Source organism: Callospermophilus lateralis, chromosome 12 (assembly GCF_048772815.1).
Source record: "Callospermophilus lateralis isolate mCalLat2 chromosome 12, mCalLat2.hap1, whole genome shotgun sequence".
Lineage (NCBI taxonomy): Eukaryota > Metazoa > Chordata > Mammalia > Rodentia > Sciuridae > Callospermophilus > Callospermophilus lateralis.
Window position 1 is genome coordinate 37,127,197 of NC_135316.1, and position 15,382 is coordinate 37,142,578.

Below are 15,382 nucleotides of genomic sequence, written 5' to 3' on the forward strand. Positions count from 1 at the left end.
ACAGATTCTGACAGGAAATATGAAATCTTTGTATCAGAGGACAGAATATGCATATGCAGTAAGGGAGGTAGCACCACATCAGAAGAGCTCCAGATGATGATGATGTTTGGAACACATATAGGTCATCTGGAAGATCAGTCACAAAGTCAGAACAAGCACACAGGGTTTGATTAACCAGTTTCCACAATTACATTGAATTCAATCCCTTTAACATTTGTAATTATGTGTGATGTGGATTTATAACCACACATACACACATATGTAATTAAGATGTTCATAAGAAGTAATGTTTGGCATCAGATACGTTGGTATTTTGACATGTATAGCAACAAAATTAGATAGTGATTCATTTATAGAAATTTATTAACAAACATTGACTTATTCTGATAAATCAAGAATTGTTACATATTTCATTAAAAAGCCATTATCTAAGTAAAAGTTATAAATATAAAATTAAACAACAGTATATTAATCATTCTTAAAAATAAATTCAAGATGAATTAACATGGCAAATATTATAAGTGTCAATTATTTTAAAACAATGAATTTCATTTCAGCATTTAAGAAAAAAAATCCTTAATTTTGGAATTATTAGTTTATTTATCAACTTCAGCACCTGCAGATAAATGCTATTTGGGTCAATTCATGTATTATTATTATTATATAATTTAGAAATATTTAGACTATTTAGAAAAATCACATCAACATTGCTGTCTTAATACAAATTTTAATAGTTTGGATATTCTATATATATGCACATAAATGTATAAATATACCAGGTAAATAATAAAAACATAGAAGAATTAATTATTGGAATTATAAACCTGACTATATAGATAAAAACGAATAATTAAAATAAATTGTGTTCATATAATTGTATAGAAAAAAAAAAAAAAGAATGTTATGTTAGGGGTTATCATGTGTCTTAACTCCAATAAGAGACTGAATTAATTACATCACCACCACTGTTTTTATTTATGAATTATAGTTATTAACTTTTTATAAAGTGCTAATGATATATAAACTTATAAAATGAACCTCATTTTGGTTGATGTATTAATTATGTGTCCTTGAATGCCTATTCCTATATTTTGCTAAATACTTGCAAAAGTATTTTATTATAATAGTTTGTATGTATTCTGCTCCAAATAAACAAAGAGGAAAGCATATTTTAGGCTCACATTATACTATGAAAATATAGAACTTAAAATTTTAACCTAAACTGAGTTTCTTGAAAAATAAATGCATACTGTTTTTAAATACAAAAAGAAAACTTTAAAAAATTAATGTGATGTGGTACAAAATATCACAGTGCTGCATGCTTTTCTAAGAGGCATTTCTGAAGTCCTTATTACAGTATTCATTAAACAATATTAAGGATTTTAATGGAACAGAAGGGAAAACATCATCTGGTTCAGAACTGCCAATTGCCATTCGCCAATCTTTGTCTTCATTATAACTTCTGAGGGGTTGCACTCACAGGACATATCATATTCAATGTCACAGCATTTTGTATTGACTGGCAAGATGATAGCTCTGAAGCTAATTGTATACCTATTAAGAAACTAATTAGCTTTATTACACAGGATTGTATATGATAATTAAACTTAAACTTTTAGAATATGATCTGGTTTGCCCTGGAGGGGACTCTGCATAGATTATTTCTGAAAGAAATCTTACTGAAATTTTCTTCAGACACCTGTTACACAATTGGGATTCTTTGCCACAGCCATTATTATTTCAATGTGAACATGTATACTTGTCACTGTCATCAGCAAATATAATTTGCATATTATCAACACTATATTATGGTTATTTTTTTAAAAAAATAAATTAGGTAATGTTACAATATTTGGTCACATATTCTAAATATGTACTCCAATAAAGTAAACACATAAATATTTGAATTATTTATTCATAACCATATCCCAGTGATTCTGAGACAGCTGGGAACAGATGTTCTGAAAATCAACCTTTATTATGTTCAAAGTCTGGATATAAACATTATCGTTTTCAAAAAGCAACTTCATTCAATCATTTTTGAGGAGAGCTTATCATTGCATATGATATCTTTCTTTTTTCTTTATGTGGTGTGCATGTGTGTGTGTGTGTACATTTAGTACTTTCAAGGATGCTATATTATTTTCCTCTCTAATGAGTGATATAAAAATCTAGATGGTGTAAATAATGATATGAGTTGAGAACTATTTTGTACCTAATAATTAAATTTACTTGTTTCATGTGTTTCACATTCTTTTAAACTAAAAATGTCATTTACAATGTAGAACATGTTAGGGTCTCAAATTTGATTCATAGTCATTATTGATGATGAATATTCTGAATATCTCATTAGAAACCTTGGAAACTCTCTTTAAATGTTGATTAAATGTTAAGCATTTTAAACTCTTGATTGAATGTTATGCTATACACACCTGCCCAGCTATATTGTCATTAAATGTATAGTTTTTAAATACTGTATCATCACAATCTATTGGGGTTACTTCTGAAAATTAAACTTTAAAGAGAAAATGATCCCAATATTTTAGTTAAGCCTTAAAATGTATATTAGTGTGGATAAAGATCACTTGACTTTTTAAGGAGAAGTTACCATGTTTCAATGTAGACCTGTGAATCTTTCCTAGATCAAAGGGGGCAATAAAACAGAGATATGTCTGAAAGTCTCTTTTCTGATCCCAAAATACCAGCCACATTGAGGAAACAGTGAGAGCAAGCATGGATTGGAAAGTTCAGATGCATGTTCAGATGCACTGGCTTTCTTTTATGCATGAGTGTAATGCATTACACTATTGTCATGTATTTTAAAAATTAAATAAATAAAAAAATTTTAAAAAAAAGAAACTAGGGCAAGTTGGTATTATCTGTAACACCAACTTTCTTGCATACGCTGTGATAGTTGCTCCTCAGAATGCTGCTCATACAAACTAACTGAACAAGCTAATGCTGATGATGCCACTGCTTTTACAGCCTAAGATATAAAATCCCTCTGAGTGGATATGGGGAGAGTAGTGGAAGGCACAGTGGAAAGGATGTATGTCACTCATCCAGTGAGGAGCCACTGGATGAAACACCATGAGGGACAGAAGACACAGCTTGGTAAATCACCATGAAGGATGTTGTTAGCTTGTCACCATTGAATTCTTTTTTCCATATTTTTATGGGAGCACTATAGTTATTCATAATGGGGGAATTTTTGTTATATATTTGTACACACACACAATATAGCAATATATTTTGACCAATATAATTCCCTAGTATTTCCTCTTTCCCTTCCCACCTCCCTCCCCCTTTTCCCTTTCCTCTATACTACTTATTTTTCTTTGCTCTTCATGGGATCACCCCTCATACTTTTCTTTTCCCTTTTCCTCTCTAGACATTATATATTATAGAAAACCTACAACCCTTGACCTTCTGAGTTTGACTTATTTTGCTTAACATAATATTCACAAATACCATCTACTTTCCTCCAAATGACATAAATTGTGTTTATGACTAAATAAAACTCCATTGTGTATATATACCATCGTCTTTATCCTTTCATTTGTAGATGAATACCTAAACTGGTTCTATACTTTGGCTATTGTGTATTATGCTGCTAAAAATATGGGTATGCATGTTTCACTGTTGTATGATGTCTCTTTAGTGGTATAGCTGGTCATATAGTGGTTGCATTTCTAGTCTTTTGTGTAAGCACCATACTGATTGTAAAGTACTCATTGTACTAATTTACAATCTCACCAATGGTGTAAAAGAGCTCTTTTTACTCCGTATCCTCTCTATCATTTATTATTGCTTGCATTTTTAATGATTGTTATTCTAATTGGTATGAGATGAAATCTCAGTGTAATTTTAAAATAAGTTTTTAGTTGTAGATGGATATAATGCCTTTAGTTTATTAATTTAATCTTATGTGGTGCTGAGGATCAAACCCAGTGCCTCACAATGCTAGGCAAGTACTCTACCACTGAGCCACAACCTCATCCCCTTAATTTGAATTTAAATCCCCAGTTTTAATTTGAATTTCATTAATTATTAATGATGTTGAATATTTTTTCATTTATTTGTTGTCCATTGGTATTTATTTTTCTGAGAACTGTTTAATTCATTTGCCCATTCATTAATTGGGATTTTTGATTTTTTTATATTAAAGTTTTTGAGGACTGGCATAAAAACAGATGACACATAGCCCAATGGTACAAAATAGAAAACACAGAGACAAACCAAAAAGACATAGTCACCTAATTCTTGACAAAGGTGCTAAAAACACACTGAAGAAAAGACAGCCTTTTAAACAAATGGTGCTGAAAAACTGGTTATCCTCATGTAGAAGAGTAAGACTAGACCCTTTTCTCTCATAAATATTATAATATCATAGATATCAACTGTATAAATATCAACTCAAAATGGAACAAAGATCTAGAAATTGGATCAGAAACTATACAAGTTCCAGAAGAAAATGTAGGGTCAGCACTCCAGCATGGGCACAGGCAATGACTTTCTCAACAGGACCCCTAAAGATCAGGAAATAATGCTAAAAGTTAATAAAGGGGATGGCATTCAATTTAAAAAGTTTCTGCATAGCACAGGAAACAATTAAGAATATAAAGACAGAGCGTACAGAATGGGAGAAAATGTTTGCTAGCTACTCTTCTGACAGAAGATTAATATCATTGAAACTTTTCATGGAACAGGCACTAGTCTCCTGTGAGCTTTTTCCAACAAACTATACTTCCCATGCTGACTCTGACCTGTCTTTCACCTGTCTGCAACGTACCCCACACCACTGGCATCACTTGGCTGTGGATGAGACAGCATGCATTCAGGTATCCCTGATAGTTTTGGTCTTCCAATATTCATGTACTTGTGTTGTCTTTTCCCACATAGTATACCACACAATATAAGGCTGTCCTTATATGATGAACAAAATGCTGAAGGAGTGATGATGGGTGGCCTCTTAACACTACCTCACAAAATGTTATTGCATCCAACTTGGTTTCCTGGATCATTAGTTCTAGAGAAAATAATCCATGATAAAATAGAAACAAAGAAAAATTAATTCCAAGGGAAAAGTACAAATTTACAGGAAATGAGACCATTAGGCAATAGCCAACATCAAATACCAGTAATTTGTCAACAATGTAAGTGAATCCCCTGGTCTCCATTTAAGCCTTCAACAACTGTGTTTTTAGCTGTCATCTCCCTTATAATCCAGGAGATATTTCAACGAAGAACTGCCCAACTGAACCCTTTTTGAGTCCCTGACCAAAACAAATATTGACAAATAATGTTATTACATTTTTTTCTAGAAATTTTTAATTGGGGATGTTTTGTTTATAGTCATTAATTTTTAAAAGTGATAATCACTTTTGTGAAAAGATAAATTCTTATTTGGATATTATGATTATATTCAAATTCTTATTATAGGGCTGGGGATGTGGCTCAAGCAGTAGCTCGCTCGCCTGGCATGCGTGCGGCCCAGGGTTCGATCCTCAGCACCACATACAAAAAACAAAGATGTTGTATCCGCCGATAACTAAAAAATAAATATTAAAATTCTCTCTCTCTCTCTCCTCTCTCACTCTCTCTTTAAAAAAAATTCTTATTATAGGTAGGAGAAATACTTCTTTTCATGTTATGTTACTTTTTCACTAAACTTTTTTATTTTGTGATTATTACAGATGCTCATTCAGGTATGAGAAATGATACAAAGAAAATTTCTAAAGACTTTACCCTTTTATCCTGTGATTATGTTTTAAGATGCTACCATAAAACATTACCAAAGTATGGGCATTGACACAGTAAAGGAAAAGAACACTTCAAACACTACAAGGATTACTATTATTATTATTATGCTGTAATAAATCAACTTGATCAAAAAAGAATCAAATGGAAAGGTAATAAGTAAAATTAAATACCTAAAACCAACATCTGAGTAAATGGGCTTAAAAGCAAATGGTTGGGGACAGAGGAAAAATTAACTGTTTGAAAATAGATAATAAATAATATGCTTATTATGTATTAATAATAAATCCTGAAAGCAGAACAAAATGTACAGATACTCTTTGACTTAGAATGAGGCTACATCCAACATAGATACTGTGAATTCAATGACAATGTTGGGGAGCATTTTACACAATTAAGTGAACATCATAGCTAAGTCAGATTTAACCCTTACATTAAGACAAGCTGAACTGAACACTTAAAGTTAGAAAAATCATCTAATACAAAACCTCTTTTATAAAATGGGGCTAAAAAGCTCATGTAATTTATTGAAGAAATGATAGGATATAAAAACACAAAGCATAACATTGAAAATGTAGGGCAACATTAGCCACCATAGAATGTTGTTTGTTTGCTCTAGCAGGGAGGTATGGTTCAATGTCACTGCCAAGAATCACCAGAGTACATCCATTACATACCACTAGCCCAGAAAAAGGTAAACATTCAAAATTTAAATTAGAATTTCTACTGTGTATTTCTTTTGCACCATTTCAAAAGCAAACAATTGTAAATTTAATCATGTTAAGTTAGGGACTATCAATACTGAAAAACAATGCATTAGAAAAGTCTATAGAAAAGGCAATAACTGGATTATAACTAAAGATCAAATATCTGTTTCTTTAGAGTCTAATCTAGGGATGGAAAAGAGTATGTTGCCCAAATAGGACTTAAGAAAAATGGCCAAACCCCTTGCCCCCATACCCAATGTTAGCAAAAGTAATAAGTCTAAAGATATTAAAAGCTGAGCAGACATCAAATAGGGTATACCATCAGAGATTCATACATTATATAAACCACAATTTGAAAACTGAAGATGAATAAAAAATCATGAAAGCATAGAGAAAAATGAAACAGTAGTTACAGGGGAAGAGCAATTTGAATAATGGTGGATTTCCCATCAGACATCATGGAGCACAAGAGTTTTCTGGTGCAGATACAAAATTAACAGTCAACCAAGTATTGCTGGGGAGAGGGATACCAGGGATTAAATTCAGAGGCATTCGATCACTGAGCCACATCCCTAACCCTATTTGCTACTATATATTTAGAGACTTGGTCTCACTGAGCTGCTTTTGTGCCTCTCTTTTGCCTTCCCAAGCTGCTGGGATTATAGGCATGTGTTACTGCACTTGGCAAGAATTTTTTCTCAGTGAAAATACCTTTGAGGAATGCAGGGAAAATAAATACATTTGTGAATGAAGGTAAGCCAAGACAATGTATCAAACAACAGACCTATCTCAAAATAACAGGTAAGCAAAATTGTGTAAAAACTGAAAAATTATCAAAGAAGGAAAGCTAGAGTATCAGAACAGAAGGAACAATGTAAAAATAAAAATGTGGCCAAGTGCAATCTATTTGCTTTCTTCTGGTGAATGCTGCCAATTATGTATGATGATTAAAACAACAACAACAAGTTGATATTTATCTAGATTTAAATACATAGAGAGGAAATTTCTTAGATAGTTGTAAATGGGGAAGTTAACCTGATGCCAAGTAGGGTAAAGTTTAATACTTCTCTCATAGTGATATAATAACTATTCCAGAAGATGGTGAGTTATGTAATATTTGGAGCAACCACTAAAAGATGTTTAAAAAGACACAAGATTACTATTATGTACGTGGAAACTGAATTGAAAAAATATTCAAGTGCTTCACATTAATATACAAAAGAAAAACAAAGACATAAAAACAAGAGATAATACCAAAAAATAAAATGGGAGATATACCTCTTTTTGATTATTTTAACCTCTCTATATAATTATTTATATATTTCATACAATTATTTTAATATTAATTTTAATACTATAAAATAAGTTTTATATTACTTTATATTAATTGTATATAATTATTATAACCTCTTTATAATTATTTTAAATGTTTTATTCAATAAAAAACTGAAAAGTTTGATAAGAAAGATTAGAAAACATGATAAAATTGCATTGTGTCTGTAAGAAATTCACCCTGCCAGGCATGGGGGTACATGCCTGTGATCCCAGTGGCTGGGGAAGCTTGGCAGACGCTTGGCAAGTTCAACTCGGCCTCAGAAACTTCATGAGTCTCTAAGCAACATAGTGAGACTCTGTGTCAAAATAAAAAATAACATAAAAAATGGGCTAGGGAGGTGGCTCCGTGGTTGAGTGTCCCTGGTGGTTCAATTCCCTGTACCTATGTAAATAAATAAATAAATAAATAGAAATAAAATTCACTCTGTGGTAGGTTGAAAGTAAAAGGGTGGAAAAGGTATACCATAAATATCAATTTAAAAATCACTATTATGTAAATGTTGTAAATATCTATTAGCTCAAAAAAATATAAAATTATAGTTGCAACTTTTCATTTCTACCTAAATTTTCTTCTGATTTTAGCCCCAGTGACATTCAATACTTTTATACAATTCAGATTCAACCACAAGCTTTCTACAACCTATAGGTGTGATACATCTTTTTAGTTTATTCCTCAAGACATTCTTTGAAAACACAGGAGTATGTTCAGCTAGAAATATTGACCAGAACTTAAAAGCAATTAACATCAGTGGAGGGCAGTGTACACTAAAAGAAAAAAAAAAAAGGTGGGGGGCGGGCCAGCGGGGTGTAGAAGAAAGTAGAGGACTTCTTAAGTTACTCATGTGCAGATGCAAACTTTTTAGTGTTGGAAATCCTGAAGCGAGTTTTCACTAATACAGCAATCACTGAAATAGTAATCCTAGACTGGGATTCTCTTCATCTACCTTCTTCTTTCTGCTACCTCAGTATTATTACCTGGAATCATGATCTGTGTAAAGTACTAGCACCAGTTCTTGTCTCTGTCTCTGCTTTCAGGGAAACAAATTAGAGCTCAATAATGGTCGTAGAGGAATTTATCTTGCTATGCAGCCAGTATTAATATGAACAGTCTATTTTCTTATGTATTTACTTGTACATATTTTAAATATTTTAATTGAGAATGTATAGTTTTCTTGGTTAACTATTGCAAATATTTCTTATTGCAAAATAGGTTCATGTTTTGTCAATCTACTAATAGTACTTCAAAAATATTAAATATAAGGAGCTTTTTTATTCCTAGTACATCTGAGATTAAAATTTGTGTATTTCATTTTATTTTATTTTATTTTTTGGTGCTGGGGATTGAATCCAAGAGCACTTGACTATTTAGCCACATCCCTGGCTCCTTTTATTTTTATTTTTATTTTGAGACAGCATCTCCCTAAGTTGCCTAGAACCTTGCTAAATTGCTGAGTCTGGCTTTGAACTCACCATCCTCCTGCCTCAGTCTGCCAAACCACTGGGATTATAGACTAGAATGTGTGGCTACATTTTTATTTTAGAGGGAAATGAAGATATTGACAGTCTGAATTACACATATGACATGTGTATATATTGACACTGTTGGGTTGAGTAAATATCATGACAGTTATACAGACATATCATGATTAACTACACACTATTTTAGAGGTATCATAATTAATATTTCTATATTCAATTTTCCAAGGCTTAGGCTATAGCTAAGTCCAAAGCAGAATTGGATCATTATGACCTAAGCTGACTTTAACCTATTCTTGGTTCCTGGAAACACTATGGTAATGTTTTGACTTAAAATATAGCAAATTGTTCAGAAAATATTAAATTAAAATTATTGGAAAAACTATACTCATTTGTATGCAACTGCTACTTTTCTATGTTATATCAATATTAGTTTTTATATACACCTTTTAATTTTCTCTTCAAATTGAAGAAAAATAATTTAAATTTATGTTTTAGGTTTAGATTGTAATACATGCCTAGCAAGGCAGAAAATGAGATGTTATATGGCTTTTTACTTGGTTTTGCAAGTAAATCTTTTCAAAGAATGACACAGGAATGGCAAATAATAAAGATAAAATCCTATTTGGGGCTATTTTGATGTCACTGGCATTGCCACAATAAAAAAAAAGTAAGTTAGCCTTGGGAGTTTTGCAGTATTAATTTATCTCTCCTTTACGTCCCTAAGGTTATAAGATAATGGATGTATGGGCTTGGGGTAAATGTGGTTTTTATTGCTTTTGCAGGATAGTAAGCATTTTTGTTTCAATGATTTTCTGACATTATGTGAAACTGATAGTGTCTGTGACTCATAAGATGGTGTAAAGATTTTCTTGATATGCTGTGTACCCTGGCAAACCCAAAGTTCAGTTTTTTTCACATAAAGAAACAGAGTCTTGTGGTACCTATGGAAAACTGATCCTCATCAAATTTGACTCGATTCCATGAAGAATGGAAGCATAAAATTATTTTTCTCCTAACCATGAAGACTGATTTCAGTTTTGAGAAAAACTATTTATGTCTCACAAAGAGACTAAGTTGCTCATTTTTAATGAATACAAATTAAAAATATTCTAGATAAATTAGATACAATTTTACTAAATCTATTTAAGTGTAATTTCACAATCTTATTAATAGTTTTCTAAAACATTACTGTTACTTCTTAAATTAATCATGTGTTTAGAATGATAAAATATTTTAGTTTGTTTTCCAAATTACCATAATAGTATCAATTCATTTAGCCTCAACAAACATCATTGAGTTTTACAAATATAAATGCTAATGGTATCCTTTTCTTTCTTGAGTCATAGTATAGATTTATAAATTGCTAGTTATACAGATAGATGTAGAGACACTGCAAACTATTAGTTACATGTTTTTGTATAGAAAGTTAGATACTGCAAACTATGCAAATAGTTATATATTGTTGGAGATGCTAAACAGTGTACCATACAATTATAGTCACCACTTCATTTGTAGGCATAATTATTGATAAACAATCTGTTTCTAATTGTGAGTTAAAAACACATTGCATCAATATGCTTATGCTTGAAATATAGGTGCTTTAAAACTGCTAACAAGAGGAGGCTTCAGCAAAGCTGGAATCTCAGAGTAAGAACCAGAAATATTTCACACATTTGATTCAAGTGGGTTATGAACTCCCATTTTTACCCCATATACAGATTGCAGAATCACATTGGTTACACATCCACTGTTTTACATATTGCCATACTAGTGTCTTATGTGTTCTGCTGCCTTTCCTATCCTCTACTATCCCCCCTCTCCTCCCCTCCCCTCCCATCTTCTCTCTCTACCCCATCTACTGTAATTAATTTCTCCCCCTTGTTTTCTTTTCCCTTTCCCCTCACTTCCTCTTATATGTAATTTTGTATAACAACGAGGGTCTCCTTCCATTTCCATGCAATTTCCCTTCTCTCTCCCTTTCCTTCCAACCTCTCATCCCTGTTTAATGTTAATCTTCTTCTCATGCTCTTCCTCCCTGCTCTGTTCTTAGTTGTTCTCCTTATATCAAAGAAGACATTTGGCATTTGTTTTTTAGGGATTGGCTAGCTTGACTTAGCATAATCTTCTCTAATGCCATCCATTTCCCTGCAAATTCCATGGTTTTATCATTTTTTAGTGCAGAGTAATACTCCATTGTGTATAAATGAAACATTTTTTTTATCCATTCATCTATTGAAGGGCATCTAGGTTGGTTCCACAGTCTAGCTATTGTGAATTGTGATACTATGAACATCTATGTAGCAGTATCCTATAGTATGCTCTTCTAAGGTCTTTAGGGAATAGTCCAGTCCGAGAAGGGGAATAGTTGGGTCAAATGGTGGTTCCATTCCCAGCTTTCCAAGAAATCTCCATACTGCTTTCCAAATTGACTGCACCAATTTGCAGTCCCACCAGCAATGTACAAGTGTACCCTTTTCCCCACATCCTCACCAGCGCTTGTTGTTGTTTGACTTCATAATGGCTGCCAATCTTACTGGAGTGAGATGGTATCTTAGGGCGGTTTTGATTTGCATTTCTCTGACTGCTAGAGATGGTGAGTATTTTTTCATGTACTTGTTGATTGATTGTATGTATGAAACATGATATGTCAAGGACTATGTAATGTTTTGAACAACCAATAATAAAAATTTAAAAAAAAGAAAGAAAAAGAAAAGAAAACATAAGTAGTTAAGTGGCAATCTAAGAACACAAAAATTTGCCATTATTAGTGTCTGTTCTTGCCATTTGATAAAAATTATCCATACCCCCCCACGGATAACATTCTTGAAATATGGCTTTAAAATATGTGCTAGGGCACAACTTCACTCAAGTCTGTATTTTAATAATTCCAGGCTGAGCTTTGTTTGACCAATCAATCTGTACTTTATTGAGTTTGACTTTCCTTCCTATGATAATAAATAGTACATGAGACATCCCTCATAAATAAAAAAAAAAAAAAAGAACCAGTAATAGTAGTGAAAGCCAATGAGAACATCACAGCTGACAATGCAATGAAGTGGCCTTCTTGAGTGCTGCACAGCACAAGCTGGGATGAGGTTTTTTGGTACTAAGACCAAGAAAGAGACTTCACATTGCAAGTCTGAAACTGTTGCTGCTGCTGCAGCCACATCTGTTGCAGTTTTCCATTGATAGAAGGATAATGCCAAGAAACACAATAGGGAGTTGCTTGAGTTTTCCCTCTGCTAATTTTCTTCTAGCCATTTCCAATAACAGAATTTACGAGAATACAGTTGACAAAAAAACACTGGAAATTATTTTCAGGGTGCCTCCCAATGCATGTATCATATTACATACTACAATCTCAATAATACATACAAATTATAAAGTATGTTGAAAATTAGAATGTTTTGACCTTGAAATAGAACACAATTTAATGATCTAATGAACTAGAACTGAAGTATGTCAATTATGTTATTAATATAGTCTGAATTTAAATATTTTTGAAAAATCTATTATACACCTTCATAGAACTATTATTTATTTATAATTATTATATGAATTAAATGCAACTATAAAATGCTGTTAGTATATAGCATATTACTTTTATTTTCGGCTTTCAGTGTTGAGAGATCTGTGACTTCTACTTAAATTGCATTGATAAAAATTGCCATCATTTTCTATATTTTAGCCTCATTGGGAGAAAGTCATTTGGTTTACTTATGTGAATATTAGCCATGTCTTGACTTAAATAGAAGTCACTTCCCATTTCCTGTTACATTTCCCACCACCTTTGGTCCTAGGTATTGCTTCTACAGATTCAAATTTGCTTCTCTGGATCTACCTATTCTAGACATTCCAGATGTAACTGAAATAAAATGATTCAAATAATTTCAATGTTCTTGCTTTTTTCTTAGCCTGTTTAGCTAAAGTTTTGTCATTCATTCCATACAACCAATTTGATTTCAATGATTTTCTTTGCTATCTATTTTTATTATTTTGTTCTTATGCTTATAGTGGCTTTGTGTTTCTGGTTTTTAATGATGGAAGTTTAGATTATTGACTTGAGAGTTTTTTTTTTTTCTTTTTATTCTTCTTCTCCTACTTCTAACCTGGATATTTCTGTTATCACTTTTCCTCTAGCCACTAAATTTTGTTATGGTACTTTTTCATTTTCATTCAGCTTAAAGTTTTTGTAGGTTCTTTTGTGATTCATTTTCTCATTCAATGATTACATACGAATAATGTTCCTATTTGCATTAACCTATACATATTTGTGAATTTCTCAAATTGATATCTTATGGAATTTCAATATCATTTCATTGTGATTATAGAGAATACTTTATTAGAATTTCAAACCTTTTAAATATAAGCTTATTTATGGTTTAGGAAATGATCTATTATAAAAAATGTTTACATGTCTCAGAGAATTTGTATTGCTGTAGGATGGGATGTTTTAAAGCTGCCTGTGAAGGCTTATTGTTCCTAGTGCTATTCTAATTCTTTGCCTTGCTGCTTCTCTAGCCATCTACTCTTCCCATTATTTAATGGGACATGTTGAAGTTGCTGATTATTACTTTGAATTACCTATTTTTCCTTTTAATATTATCATATTTGGTTTCCTATATTGCATTTCTTATTAGACCTTTATAGGTTCATACTTTCTATGTTTATTACAGATTAAACTTTTTGTTATTTAATAGGTTTGTCTCTTGTAATTTTTGTTCTAAATTCACTTTTATATTAGTATAGGTTTTCCAGGTGTATTTGGGTGCCATTTAGATAATATGATTTTCCTATCCTGGTAGTTTCAAACTGTTCCTTTGAATTTGAAGTGTGTCTCCAGTATACAGAATATAGTCCATTCTGTTTTTTCCCTGCCTCCCCTCTTCTTTTCTCTCTTTTTCCCACCTCCTCGCCTCTCTCTCTCTCTCTCATCAAGGATTAAAAACCATGGGGTACTTAACCACTAGGCCACATCCCAGCCCTATTTACTTTTTATTTTGAGACAGGATCTCTTTAAGTTGCTCAGGGCCTCACTAAGTTGCTGAGGCTGGTTTTGAAACAGTGATCCTCCTGCTTCAGCCTCTCTACATGCATGCACTGCCATGCACACCTAGTTTGCTTGCTTCCTTCCTTCCTTCCTCCCTCCCTCCCTTCTTTTTTCTTCTTCTCAATTCTTATTGAAAATCTCTTTCATTCCTTCATTTGGATGTTTTAAATGATATTGAATGGTATATTTATATAGTTGGATTTATGTCTAATTTTTTCTTCTTTTTCTATGTCTCATATATTTTGCACTATTCCCCTTTTACCATTCTCTTCACATGAGTGTTTTCTAGATCAAAATTTCAATCTGTTAATGATATTCAAAATATTTCTGAGTTATTTGGGTAAGTGGTTGTTCTAAGTCTTACCCTGTGTCTCTTAACAAAATGTGCTTTCTATATACACTAACTCCAGTAGATCTATAAATGTTACTCTTATACTGCTATGTTTTTGAGCTTTTAAAAAATAATTGTAATTTATCACATAATCACCAATACATTACTATACTTATTGCTTCACATAATTTAACTTTTAGTTTAACTGAGAGAATATGTGTATATACATGTCTCTATATATTAGACATATATCCTCATTTTTATATATGTGTTATATATACTTATTTTTACCATTTCTGTTTTTCTTCCTTTTTGTCTGGATTTGAGTAAGTACCTAGAATCCTTTCCTTATTCCACATTAGCTTCACTTCAACCCATTTTCTTCATTGCATTAAACATAGTACATTATTAAACATAGGACACTTCTATATGTAAAGTATCAAATGTCTTATTATATTGATGATTTTATGAAATTGCTTTCTAAAGCAGTCAAGAAGAGATATATGCATTTCCAGTTACATTTACCATTGCTCCATGTATTTGTGTGTGTGTGTGTGTGTGTGTGTATGTGTGTATGTTTCTGTATGCATGCATATCTGTGAACTACTTGCTTCCTGGAGTACTTTGCTTTCAGTTAGCTGACAAAACTTTTTATTATCATATTTCTAATAAGATTGATTTGCTAGGAAGTTTTCTCAATAATTTTTTGTTAATGTCATT